Here is a 14,137-nt window from a genome sequence, read left to right on the forward strand (position 1 = left end):
AACCCGAACGCTTTTTCATGACAACTTTAATTTAACCGAGGTTGGCAAACATGCAATCTTAAAAAAAAAAAACTGGAACAAAGCCGCCGTAAAAAAAGGTTACATACTTAAAACCTGAACGTTCGGGATTTATTTGGTCCCTTATAGGAGTATTTTCCATGATCCTCTCCACGAATCGCCGGCAACCCCATGGCTCTCCCTCTCACAGGCCGCCGCCGCCGCCGTACATGGGACGACGCTGAACGCCCCGTCGCCGATGCGCCACCGATCGCTTTCTTTGATACGAACGGGAACTACGTGCATAGCGGCGCCCCACCCCGCGATAGCGATCGGCGGCGGCGTCTATCTCCACGGTGTGACCTCTCATCAATCTCGACTTACATTCGATTTCTGCTTCCGATCTAGTCGAAAATCGAGTCGTTCTGTTTATCGATTAGATATTACTACATATTATATACGCATTGCAATTTGCAAGTTGCCTATACAGTAGACATCAACTTTTCTGTACTTCCAGATATTAAATTTCTATACTCATCGGCCGAGCCTTTTCTACTTCAGGTGTGAGGAGGGGCGGCGTGTGCGTGTCATTAACCCTGGATCTTCGTTATCGGCATTGAAAGAGTTCCTCTCCTCCATAGCAGTGAAAGGATCAGCCACTGCCACCGCCACCTCCCTGTGCTCGGCACCTGCGGTAGCAGCTCAAGACACCAACGTGAGATCGAGGCGATGCCTTTCCTCAACCATCTTGTCCCGTAGACCTTCTGATTGGGGCTTGACGTTTTACATCAGGGTTGACCGTGAAGGGGATTTTCACATATACCCTCACCTGGGTGGGCCATTCCAGAGCTTACAGGAAGCCAACATTGCCATCGATTGCCATCTTGATGAGCTCAAGCATATAATGTAACGCTTCGAAACTTTGTTCTAGATTTTATTTTAAACAATTCATTTATCCCGTTTTGTGTGCCCCTTTCAATTGGTTATGTATGTATGCAAACGTTGTCCACAAAAGATAGTCACAGGTTATACAGCATAAATAACTTATACAATATAGAAAAACTGACAAGTTGATGGAAAGTGTACCAGCCTATGATATTACTAGATTCCTGTTCTGCTACCAGTAAGTTAAGGAAACATTATTACTATAAAAAAAGTTAAGGAAACATAATTTTTGTGAATTCTTTGTGCAAGTTGTTGAATCAGAGCTTATATTTTAAGCATAGCTGAAGACTACCAAAGTATATTTTTTCCTGAACTGCAGCAGTAAATTCTGTCAACCGTTAGTCCTTTACAAGCAGTGCAGTGAGATCACACTGAGTTGAGGATCTGAAAATGGAACATGGATGCCATTTCTTAAAAGGAAACAAAATTATGCATTTGGAACTTAATAGGCATGTAAGCAGTTGCCACGAGCTGTTTGATCACTATTCAATAGGCTTCTGTGCAAAATTGTCACCCTAAACCCTATGCTCGACTGATGACGTTGACACAAAATACTTAGTATCACTTTGTACATTCCCCAATTTTAACAAAGTAAAATCTACTGATCATATAGAATGTATTGATCTAAATTAGGTTCAAGAAGCAAGAGGGGGTTTCTCCAGTGGAGATGGCTAGAAGAAGATCTCTCTACTGGCTTGATGGCACATGATGAAATGTTCAAAATCGCAAATAATTGAGAGAAGCCATGCTTGAATGCGCCTACTTGCTCAAGCTTTAGTAGACAAGTATAATGAGGATCACAAACTGATGGGGGTTTGCTCTCTATCTCTCTTTCTCCTTCCTGCCCTCGCGCTCTATATACTGCTACCAGTGTTGAACTGTCTTATATATTGTCTTACTCCTGTAACAATTCTGATCCCTTTCATGCTTCTTATTTTTAGGATCTTGCATACGAACTCAACGATGTTCTGCACTACCAATGTATTTCTGAGCCCCATAGCACCATCCTTAAGACGAGTAGGTACTATCATTTGAACTTCACCATGAAGACTAAAGGAGATGATGATTCTGAATGTGTCACCGGCGATATATTCTTCGTTGAAATCAAACTTATGGAAGGAGAATATGAAGAGATGGCTGTTACCCGTTTCTGCATGGTCAAACCTAATGACAATGGTATTCTACACCCTTATATTATGTTAAATATCATTGAAATACAGTATGCGAGTCCACTAATTGAACTAGTAATCTGTTAGATATCATTGTAAATGCTCTAGCTGTAGTATATGATCATTTACCTTTGTGTTAGCCTATTGTGTCATGTTTCCCTTCATCTCATATTCTCATCCATTAACCTGGAGCTTTGTGTTTGTTATATCTCAAACTGGTTCATGCAGTCATATCCAATAACTGTATGTACACATTTGTTTACCCTGAGCTGCAAAGATATTATTGTGTGTTTGTGCCTTTTGGTTACATGTCATTTAATCGACAAACCCCCTTCCTTTTTTTTTTTCTGAATAAAGGTCACTGCTATGGTTGTACTAATAATGGAAGTGCTGGTTTGAAGCATCCCAACAATTCCTATGCATATCTTGGTGGTCACGTGAATGCACCATATTCGCCATCTGAGTGGAGACTCTGATGACAATGTATGATGATTTATTTTCTGGCTAGCATTTTAATATTTTGTTACATCATTGTTAATCACATTGTGTTTTCCCCTCTTTCAGGTGGATGAGGAGGCTAGGCTAAGATACATATACAACGTAATGCATATTCTGTGCAGTGTAATACCATTTGCATTAACATGATGCTGATCTTTTGATTGATTGCTCTTTTCTTGTGTGTTTTTAAATATATTTTAGGGCGTTGGTTCTGTTTAGGGGCCACAGTGACCCACATTTTGAGGAAAATCTTCACTCCCTCTGTATGCAATAGAGGTCCTGAAAATGTGAGGAGAAACCTGAGTGAAACACCACAGCCCTGGCACTTTCTTGTAACTATATATTTCCCCATCATCCAACCTTCCAATGCTAATCTTAGTAGCTTGGCATTTCCTGTTCTTAAGGCACCAAGAGAATTCATTTGGTTTGAGATGGGACTTATTTATGTCAAGCTACATTTATGTAAGTACTTTCTGGTTTCCATAGTTGATACCTTTTTACCGAAAAAGGCTTTCGCCCCGCTTTATATATAAAGCACCAAACCACAAGCATCCAGTACATCGCCACGCCACCGCGACAGACGCACACACCCAAGACAGGATACATAGGCGCTGAGCGCAGCAACACCACTCCTAGCACTACCGCCCCGAAGATATGAAGCTACATATGACGAACCATGAGCTCCAAGGCGGCGTCTTCAGGAAGGATACGACGCTGGAGCGCCGCCACCGCCCGATCCAAGGATCAGAGTTTCCCACGGAGCCGCATGACGGGCAATGAGAGCCACGACGACGCCTTCAAGAAGGAAGCGATCTTCGCCGCCACCGGTCCGTCCGAAGATAGAGCAGGTTTTCACCTCGGCCAACATCACTGCCACCGAACGCCACACCCCGGCAACCACGCCGCCCACACGACCATGATGACCGGGCAGCACCAAGGCACGGGCTTTGTCCAAGAGTACCGTGCAACCACCACCAGGGCCGCCGCCCCGGCATCCAAGACCTAAACACCACCTCATCCAAGACCCGCCGCTACCCCAACCAAAAGAGACTGAGCGGCCCCTAGCATCTGGCCACCATCAACTTGTCCTGCTGCACCGTGCGCGAGACGAGCTCGGTCCTGTCGCCAGGCGCGAGACGAGCTCGGTCCTGCAGCCGAGCGCGAGCCGGGTTCGGTCCTGCTGCCAGGCGCGAGAAGAGATCGGTCTTGCAGCCCGGGCGCGAGACGAGCGATGGACCAAAGCTGGGGACGAGCCAACTCTCTGACGAAGATTGCGCCCGGGCACCGAGAAGAGGGGTTGAAGGCCTGCACAAGCCGCTCACCGATGGGCCGACGCTGAAGAGGTCCAGCTGCCTCCGTGAGACGAACCCGACCACCGCCAAGGGCCACCACCACATCGTGGCAGCCCCATCCACGCCGAGCACAGCCCGCGGCACCTGCCATCGCCGGATCGGCCGGGGGCCGGCAGGCCCGCTACCACCAGGGAGCGCCGCAGTAGGGGACGGTCACCAGAGTCGGCCACCACCTGCAGCGAGCCGGAGCCCCGCCACCACAGAGGCCCAGGCCACCCGCGCCACAGCTTCGTCAGATCTGAGCCGCGCCCAAAGCCGCCGCCGCCGGGAGCAGAGAACACCCCAGCCCGCACCAGCCACTCCACGCCGCCGCCTGCAGGCCGCGTCCCCGTCGCCGGCCGCCGGCGCCGCGCCGCCGCCCAGCCCAGATGGCCCGCGCCATCCAGCGCCGTGCGGGGGGAGGAAGAGGCCCCGCCGCCGCCCGAGCTGGCCGGGCTTTGCCCGCTAGCACGCGGGGGCGGCGGCGAGGGGAGGGAGGAGCAAGGAGGAGGGCCGAGCCCGCGCGCTAGGGTTTCCCCCCCGGCGGCGCTTGCGGGAGCGGCCAGGGACGGGAGGTAATCTGTTTAGAAGTTCGGTTGCATTTAGCTTCTGCTTGTTCTTCCAACAAAATTTATTTTTTATAAATTTTCATTTGTTAATAAGTTGTGATGTCTGTTGTATTAGAATGCATAGCCAACTTGGCTATTTGTTAAGATGGAAACAAGTATGTGTTGAAATACGAATATAAGAGTTTTCATGGAAGATCCCGCACACCCCATGATTGCCATCGTTACATAAGTCGATTTTAGGTTCTTAAAAAAACATGAGTATGCATACACTACTATAGCACAACAAACCAGGTTCCGCCAGGGCTCCTCTGTGGCGGGGAGCGGTGTCGACTGCCACTCGGCAACAAAGTCTGCAAGTACTTGAGGCATGACGGATGTGCGAGTCGTGAGCTTGAGATGGAAAGAGGGAAGCTCTCTGGCCCACTTGGCAATTTGACCAGTGGCCTCCTTGTTGCCAAAGACCTCCTCCAATGGAAGGCGACAACCACAGAATGACCAATGAAGTAAGACCGGAGCTTCTGCGAGGCCACAAGCAGTGCATACACAAACTTCTACATTTGAATATCTCTCTCCTTAGCCCATGCAAGTGCTTCACTCACATAATAGATTGGTAATTAACTTACATCTTCTTCCTTCACCAGTGCAACACTCACAGTCGTAGGTGTGGCGGCCAGGTATAGCGGCAAGGTCTCCCCAGGCTTCGGGCTGGTGAGCAAGGTCGGGCTTGCCAAGTAAGACTTGAGGGATTTGAATGTAACTTGGTCTTCATCCATCCACTCAAAACCTATGATGTTCTCAAGGTCTTGAAGAAAGGAAGTCCCTTCTCAGCGGAGCGGGCCACAAACCTCCCCAGCGCCTTCATCCGTCCCGCCAGACGCTCAACATCCTTGCTAGGGCGAGGCGAGGCCATATTCACGATAGCCTAGATCTTGTCGGGGTTGGCTTCGATTCCTCGCTGCGATATAAGGAAGCCCAAGAGTTTTCCTCCCCTGACTTTGAAGGCTCACTTTTCAAGGTTGAGCTTGACTCCAAACTTGCGGAGATTGCTGAAGGTCTCTGTAAGATCTTCGGGGTGTGATGGGGTGAGTGGGCTTTTGAGAACGATGCCGTGCACATACACCTCAACATTCCTTCCCACCTGTCCATACAGGACATGATTCATCAAGCATTGGAAAGTTACTCCAGTGTTCCGGAGGCAGAATGGCATGCAGAGGCAGGTGTCCCCTTTGGGGTGGCGAAGCTTGCCTTTAATTCATCATCCATTTGCCATGTGAACGTGATGGTATCTTGAGTAAGCGTATGTGATGCTTATGAGCTCGCACCCTACCATGGAGTCAACTAGTTGGTCGATTCCCGGGAGCGGGCAAGTCATCATTTGGGCATGCCTTGTTGAGGTCGGTGAAGTCCATGCACATGCGCCATTTTCCATTTGCCTTCAAGATCAACATGGGGTTGGACAGCCAGTCCGAGTGCCATACATGGCGGATGATGCCCGCTTTCACAAGCTTTTCCACCTCGATCTTGATGACTCTGAGCCTTTCGATGGACAATTTGCATGGCTTTTGCTTGATAGGTATGTGTTCTGGCTTCATGGCAGGCGATGTTCCATCACTTCTCGGGGCACTCCTCTCATGTCGGCTGGTGATTAGGTGAAGATACCCGCATTTTGGCAGAGAATCGAAACAAGGGCGACCTCTATCTCTAGAGGGAGGTCGGACCCGATTCAGGCTGAGCATGGGTCGTCTCCCCCAAAGAGGTGAATGCTCTTTAGTTCTCCCTTAGGTTGCGACTTTAGATCATATGCCTTCATGGCCTCAATGGAATCCCCTATGACGTTGAGACTCAAGCCTTCCTTCCCTACCTCCCGGTCGGGATCTTGCTTTCCGTTGTTAGCATGAGGATGCAGTGGGCAACCTCCTTGGGAGGTGAGGCGAGCTTCTCCTACAAGATTTTGTAGGGTAACTTCAGAGGCAGCTATTTGTGCTTCTTGGATGTGGAGTATCTTTCGGTCGGTGGATTGCTTGCCCTGCACGGTAATGAATCCTTGAGGCCCGGGGATCTTCATGCACATGTAGTTGTGGTGAACGGCAACATTGAAACGATGTAGGGTGGTCTGCCCTATGACGGCGTTGAAGGAGGGCTCCAGATCCACCTCATCAAAGCAGACCTTCTCCATGTGATGATTTCTTGTCTTCAAATATCATAAGGAGCTTGATCTGTCCCAAGGGTCGAATGGATCTCTTTGGCAGAAAGCGTGTGAGGGAGGGTAAAGAGAAAGCTCTAAAGTGCCTTCTCAGTATCTACCTCGGGGTTCCAACAACTTCTTTGGCGTGCCCATGTATAGGATGTCTATCGAGATTACGCCATCAACGAGGATCCCGGAAAGATGGCAATTGTCGATGGTAGAGGTGAAGAACAAGGAATCGTCATGGGGGAAGCGGATTCCCTCTTTTCTGCTGAATGAGATGGGGATCTCAGCCCACTTGTTGGGGTTGGAGCTAGGGCCCCCGCAATGTTCACTTCACACACATACTCTTTATGGGTCCTCTTCAATTCTCGTCCTGACACTAAGCCTGTCTGAAAAAGGAGCTCAGTGGCTCTCAGGGTGGGCCAGTTCATGACCACCATGGCGTTGGCTTCGACCTATCGAGGGGGTGCCCTTTGAGAGGCTAAGGCTCGGTTGGCCTGGGGAGGCCACCCGCCGTGATGCTTGGGTGGATCACTGAGGTCCTGGCAGTCACTGGTCCAATGGCTTGTGCTCTTGTTGATTGAGGACCACGTGGTGTTGGGGTCTGGTGAGCGTCTGTTTTCCCCGGGTCCGTCGAGGGGTGCCATGCCTATGGTGGCATCCTCAATTGCCATGTCATGTTGCCCTGACAGTTGTGCCTTGCTTGCCGAACGACTTTGTCCCTTGCCTCCCTTGTCTTGGCCTTGAGTTCGCCCTTCATGTGAGAGGGTCTTTGCTCGCTTCTTGGAGCGGTCTTTGTCAGCTCCCCTTGCGTACTCTTCTACCACATCAAAGAGGTGCTATATTGTGCGCAGGGGACGACGGCTGAGTGCCCGATTTAACTCTCCTAGTAAGAAGGCTTGGCGAAAGGTGTGGATAACAATGGAGTCAGGGGAATAGGTGATCTGGCTCATGACCCACAAGAATCTTTTGAAGTCATGGATGGATTCTCCTATCTTCTGTTGAAGGAGGAACAACACGCTCAACATAAGCGGCTACACGTAGTTTCCTTGAAAGTTGTTCATTGAGGCCTCTTGGAGTCACTCCCATAAGCAGATGGATCCCTTCCTAAGTTGAAGAACCATGTATGTGTGATCCCAGAGAGCCCGAATGGGAAGAGGTTGCACATATCCATGGGGACGCCTCTTGCGGCCCAGATTGTGGTGGAGTACACCTCCGGGAACTATAAAGGATTGGAGTCCCTGGAGAAAGGCTTGATGTCGGGTTGCTTAAACGTGAAGGGGAAGGGTGCCTCCCTTATTTCCATCGAGAGGGCATTGCAAGACTCGCTCCGCACTCTATGGTGACACTGTCGATGCCATGGGAGTCATCACTTTATTCGTTGGAAGGTCCCTCGAGAGAGTGGCTTCGCTCTCTCCTGGTGGAGCAACCCCAAGAGGCCTCCATGGAAAACTTTTCTACATTGATTGCTTGTTGGAGGCATCTCGACGTACTCCTAACGCGACATGAGTGCGCTCATTATGCTCCATGCAGGCTTGGCTTTCCAAAGGTGACTACTCCCCGAGGCGAGCGTCTCCTGCCTTCATGTTTCCTCCCGGCGGCCCTCATGTGTATGGCGGGATCACAACGAGGTGTGGCCCCCAATACGGGTGGGGCCATGGGGCCCCGGGAGGCGGAAAAACTACCGGAGGGGTGTATGCGGCATAGAGCGAAGGTCCCGCAACTGAAGCTCATTCCCTTGTGGTCCGTCTAGAGCGGTTGCAGTGGTGGGGTTTGAGTTGGATGCTCTCCCAAATTGTCGGGGGTGAATGCCCTGGTCTTGGACCGATGCCAGCAATGTCGTCTTGGAGCTAGTCGATCAAGCTCGGATGGAGTCGATGTTAACATCCGGCACACTGACAACACTTTCAAGGCCACTGCGATGGAGCGCGAGTCCTGTATGGCCTTCGGCGAGGCGAAGCTTCCTGCAGTGAGGTGTCCTTCGTCCCCCGTGCCTAAGGTAGTTTTGGCATGGGTGTCAAGGCTTTTGGAGCGGTGAGTCCTTTGTTGGGGGCGATGGTGTTTGGGCTTCCTTGATGCCTACTTCCTCGACTACCACGTCGAGGGTGCGATCGCCATGTGCTTCGGGCTCCAATGTTGACGTGGAAGAATGAACTTTCCACTAGGGTATCCTTAGTAGCTTCGTTAAAAACTAGCGACGTGTGTACAACGACCTTTTGTCAAAGGTTGTCATACACTCGACAAAGTGACACGTCAATGTTTTTTAAAATAGTTTCAGTCGCCTCATGGGAACACAAGTTACATCCTATGGGAGAGTCGACAAGAGCGGTGCCCGAGGCAGAACGCACTTGGAGTGTGGTTGTTTTCGGAGTCCCATGACTCCCGACTAGTCCGAGCCTTACAAGGTCCCTCGGAGTCTGGGCTCTCGCGTCTGTTTGCCCTCTTAAAGGGGATTGGAAGGAGGAGAGTGACCCTCCACTTGAGAGTATTCAAGTGAGAGTGAGTTGGTTACATTCCCATGTGGGCTTTATATAGCCTAGGGGTCCTTGACAAATGACCAAGTCTACCTTTGAAGTATGGAGGTGGGAGGGTAGAACTAGGTAATTTTCTGCCCTTTGCGGTGTTGGGGGCGTTTCGGCCTGGTTCGGTGTTGGTTCCTTGCCGAGGTCGGAGCACGGGCTCGCACAGGGAAGCGCCATGGTAGGCATGCATGGTCGCATGGGCGACTTGGCACGTAGGTTTCTCCCCTGTGTGGCATCGGGTTGAAGTAGTGGCATGGAGTGCCAGCCTGCGGCCGTGGCGGAGGAGATGAGGATGGTTGGGTGTTGGCGAGGTGGATTTCATGACTGTGAAGGTGCTGGTTGGTGGTCGGGCTGTTCTCGGCCATGCGAGGTCAATGTTCCGCGGTGGTCTGAACATGATGGCGAGATGTTGTGACAGTGGCGGTGTGGCTCCAACAGTTTGGCCTAATCTGTTGATGGGGGTGGGCGATGTGCGGCGGTTCAGATGCAAAATTATGCTCGTCTTCTCGGAGCTAGCGGCGACGGTGCCCGTGGGTGTCATTTTCTTCTTTGGAGGCGTTGCCGAGGTGTGTCGGCATCTCCCCTCCTTGATTGGATTGTGGTCTCCGGGCGAAAGCCTTGTCTGTTGCAGGATCGGTGATGGTGGCGGTGTGGCGTTGTTGCTATGTTTGAGAGCATCGCAGGCGGAGACATGGTCTGGGTTTCTGTCGGGTTCTCTAGTGCTTGCCGCTGCCCGAGTTAATCTTCGTGGGCGCTATGTACGTAGCTGCAATGATTCCAAGACGATGGCTTTCTTGGGAGTTCGACTCCCGCTATCCACTCACCGTCTCCTCTTAGACATTCAAGGGTGGGTACACTACTAGGAAAACCCTTACCAGTAGCGCTGGGTTTTTGGCTATTAGTAGCGCAGGCAGGCGCGCTACTGCTACGGCGCTACAACTATTTTTTAGCAGTAGCGCTTGTTTGAACCAGCGCTACTGCTATCTATATCTAGCAATAGCGCGCCTCTGTCCATCGCTACTGCTAATACTAGTAGCGTGCCCCTACAACCAACGCTACTGGTAAGCAGCGCTGCTACTACTCCAATACCCCACGCTACTGCTAGTATTCTCTTCTTTTTATGTTGCTGTATTCATATTTTTACAGGTTTTATACAATTACAACATACACATACACTGAAACTATATGAAAAAGGAATGTCTCATCATCATCATCAAAGTGGTACAACATAGTCTCATCATATCAACATAGTCTCAACACAAATGATGTCGATCTCATCATCATATCGAAATAGCGATACAAGTTAATGATCACATGTCTCTTACATTTTCACCGTAGACACATGTTTCATCATCTACCTAAACTATGACATACGAGATAAGAGCGATCACGATGATCAAAAGCGGTATTATGTAGTAGTTTTTGCAACAGCGCTGGTTCTGAATCCCCTGTTGTGCTATGAATCTCAAGTAACTAGCTTCGACTTCCGCTCTGCTATCAAACCCTTTCTGGCTTCCGCCGGAGAAGCCAGAGACTTGGGCCTGACACTCTGGCCACTCATCATACACACCCGGAACATGCCCTACATACACGGCATACCGCTTCCTCGCCATCGTTGATCTATATACCTGTCAGAGATGCACACACACACACACACACATATATATATATATCATGAAGCAAATTCAACGAAATAGTTATGAAATAGAAGCAACATATATAGTAAACATAGTTAACAAATTTCATCGTACCGAAAGTAATTAACTAGAGCGCGGCATCATACATCTAATAGTTTCGTCGTACTGAGAGATTCGAAGTTTTGTCGTACAGAAAGTAACAAGTAATTAAACAGAAAAATTGTTTTTAAGCTGTGCACTCTTCCCATCTGTCCATATCCGGAAGGGTGGACCCAAGCTTAGTGAAAGGCGTCATGTCCTGACGCTGTAGGGCAATGTGGGTTCGGACGTCAGCTCGCGATATTGGGCCACCGTAGAACATCCCATTCTCTTAGAGGACATCTTTCATGATGATGGATGCAATTTCCTGTTGGATCCGGTAGAAATCATTTGGAAGTTGATTATCCGGCACGGCTCCAAAGGCTTCGGCCCATCTCTGGATATGGGTATCGGATGAAGATTTTCATGCAAAGTGATTGCACATCCCTTCTATACTCCATCATTAGATGGATGACGTAGAATCCATCATTCTCACTTCTTGTCGGTTGCTGGATGCAACAAAATTCAGTCTTGTGGCCGAAACAAAGCCTGACCTTATTTGTTTTTTTTGCAATGGATGCAGCCACCCCGCATGTTGAAGCCCAGCATAGCTCTGTCCAGAACAAACTTTATTTGTGTGTAATCTTTCTTCTGTATGTTCTTCAACGGGTCCAAATATAGAGCGCGGGAGCAACGCGGGTAAAGAATGATGAGAACGGCACGACACCCCCCGCTGTGCAAAATACATGATCAAGTTAGCCTCCATGCGTGCAAAGTAACTATTGAAATGCACGTATGTGTTATAGTGCTATCCGCGGATGACTTATACCTGGGATGATAAGGTAGGAGAATCGTTTCTTTGTCCTTATTTCTGACCAAGAATTCTTCGATGTATTGACTCGCATATTGACGGTTGGCGTCATTGATTGACAAGAAGCCCTCATGCATGTAGTATGGGTCCGCGACCGCAAGACCTGTGGCTTGCTCTCTCCTGATGATGTAGTTCATGTGCAGCGCATACAGGCGGACGAACGTAAAATCGAGTGTCCTCATTTGAAATATCTGGAAGATGTAATCAAACCTCAGAAAGAAGAGGTCCGCAGGGCATGTGTGGACATACATCTTGCAACTGCTCGGCACATGAACCGTATAAAGTGGGTATCCTGGATCATCCGAGGCGAGGAGGCTTCTCTCTGTCGAAAGCACATGGTCATGGAGTCACCTGAGATCCCCTGCTATGGCAGTTAGTGCATTCGCCGGTACCATTGGCTCTCCCGCGACATGGATTAATGGCACATGTTTCATCGGTACACGGTCAACCTTGGTCGAAGGCAGCTGGCTGCTAGAACCAACATTGCCAGCTTTATTGGATTTTCTCGCCGCAGGTCTCTTCCTCTGCTTCTTCTTGGTGGGCTTAGGTGCTGGTGGGTCTGTCAGACCCTCCCTGAGCACCACCCCTAGTGTTGTCGGGCTCAGCATTGGACGACTCTGGCTAATTAGTTGAGCTTGGGTGGAGCCGACATCTGGAGGCGTGTCATGCGAGGATTGCATGAATAAAGACTTCTTGCACTCCCGAGGATGTTCCGGCTCTGGTACATGCATCTCATATTCATATGGTTGACTCATTATTACTTCGTTGTCAAAGGCAGTATTGAAATACTGGTTAGGGTCATCGGCCTCCTCCATGTCATGATCCATATCCTCTTCCATGGGGCAGATGGCATCATCTGCTGAAACGGTTGGCCCTCCTTCCTCATGTCTCTCGATCTCAGCAAGCAGCACAGACGATGGTTGTACTTGTGTAGGTGGTGTTGTGGTCATACCTTCCCGAGGTCTCGTTGGTGTGCTCCTGGCCACCTCGACACGAAGAAGATTTTTCGGCCACATGATCGGCCAATTTTTGCATTGGCCAAGTTGCATCAGGGTCTCGTCATCCTCTCCATCGGTTTCTATCGAACGAGGGAAACCCTCATAGCCTGCTTTCACACTCGCCACAGAGACCCTTAAGGCGTTATCAGGCATCTGCCGACGGTGAAACAATCGATCCTTAGGCTTGACTATAGTACCCTTCCCCACATCCACCAACCCACCCTTCATGTGGTAAAGGAGGGTGCACGGAGTGGAGTCGGCCTACAAACACATATACGTGCGGCGTCAGAGATCCAAAAAGAATGACAACTGAAGATTAATTAATTAGTTGAGTTGATGAAGGTGCGACGCGTATTTACCGTGAGGGTGTCGAGCTCAGCCAATGTCGACGGCCCGACATTCAAGCCAGAGATGGAGCTAGGGCTACCGTGAGAGCTGGGTGCAGGAGCAGGTGCTGGAGGAGGTGCGGGTGCGGTTGCCATACTAGGTACGGGTATGGGTGTGGTGTTTGTTGGGGATCGTAGCAGAAATTTAAAATTTTCTACGCATCACCAAGTAGGGATGAAAACGGAGCGGAAACGGACGGAACTGAGTGCTATCGTATTTGTTTTCACATTTCTTTGCAGAAGCGAAAACGAATACAGGAACCCCAGAAATGAATACGGAAACAGATACTACCGGAAACGGACACGGAGCGAATACAAAGTGGATACGGAAACAGAAATAGGCATTGATCGGAACTTTAAACCCCCTTGAATCATAGACAAATACAAACAAAAACAAACAAATTTAATGGGTTGTTAACATGGCTACAAAATAATATCATTATGTTAGCAACTTAGCATAGTATTGTAGTAGTACCGGACAATTGCGTATAGGGTCAAGCTGAGTACATGTGTGGTAGTAGGAGTTGGACCTTAGATCCAGTGTACTAATTGTTGGAAATATGCCCTAGAGGCAATAATAAAAGCATTATTATTATATTTCCTTGTTCATGATAATTGTCTTTATTCATGCTATAATTGTGTTATCCGGAAATCGTAATACATGTGTGAATAATAGACACCAACATGTCCCTAGTAAGCCTCTAGTTGACTAGCTCGTTAATCAACAGATAGTCATGGTTTCCTGACTATGGACATTGGATGTCATTGATAACGAGATCACATCATTAGGAGAATGATGTGATGGACAAGACCCAATCCTAAACATAGCACAAGATCGTATAGTTCGTTTGCTAGAGTTTTCCAATGTCAAGTATCCTTTCCTTAGACCATGAGATCGTGTAACTCTCGGATACCGTAGGAGTGCTTTGGGTGTACCAAACGTCACAA

General features: G+C 49.2%; 1 pseudogene; it reads left to right on the plus strand.

Moving 5' to 3' along the window:
* Positions 1-189: 189 nt before the first annotated feature.
* LOC125554588 (uncharacterized) lies at positions 190-2,828 on the plus strand (annotated as a pseudogene).
* Positions 2,829-14,137: the final 11,309 nt, after the last annotated feature.

This window comes from Triticum urartu, chromosome 4A, assembly GCF_056163025.1.
Source record: "Triticum urartu cultivar PI428250 chromosome 4A, HENAU_Tu73, whole genome shotgun sequence".
Classification (NCBI taxonomy): Eukaryota; Viridiplantae; Streptophyta; class Magnoliopsida; order Poales; family Poaceae; genus Triticum; species Triticum urartu.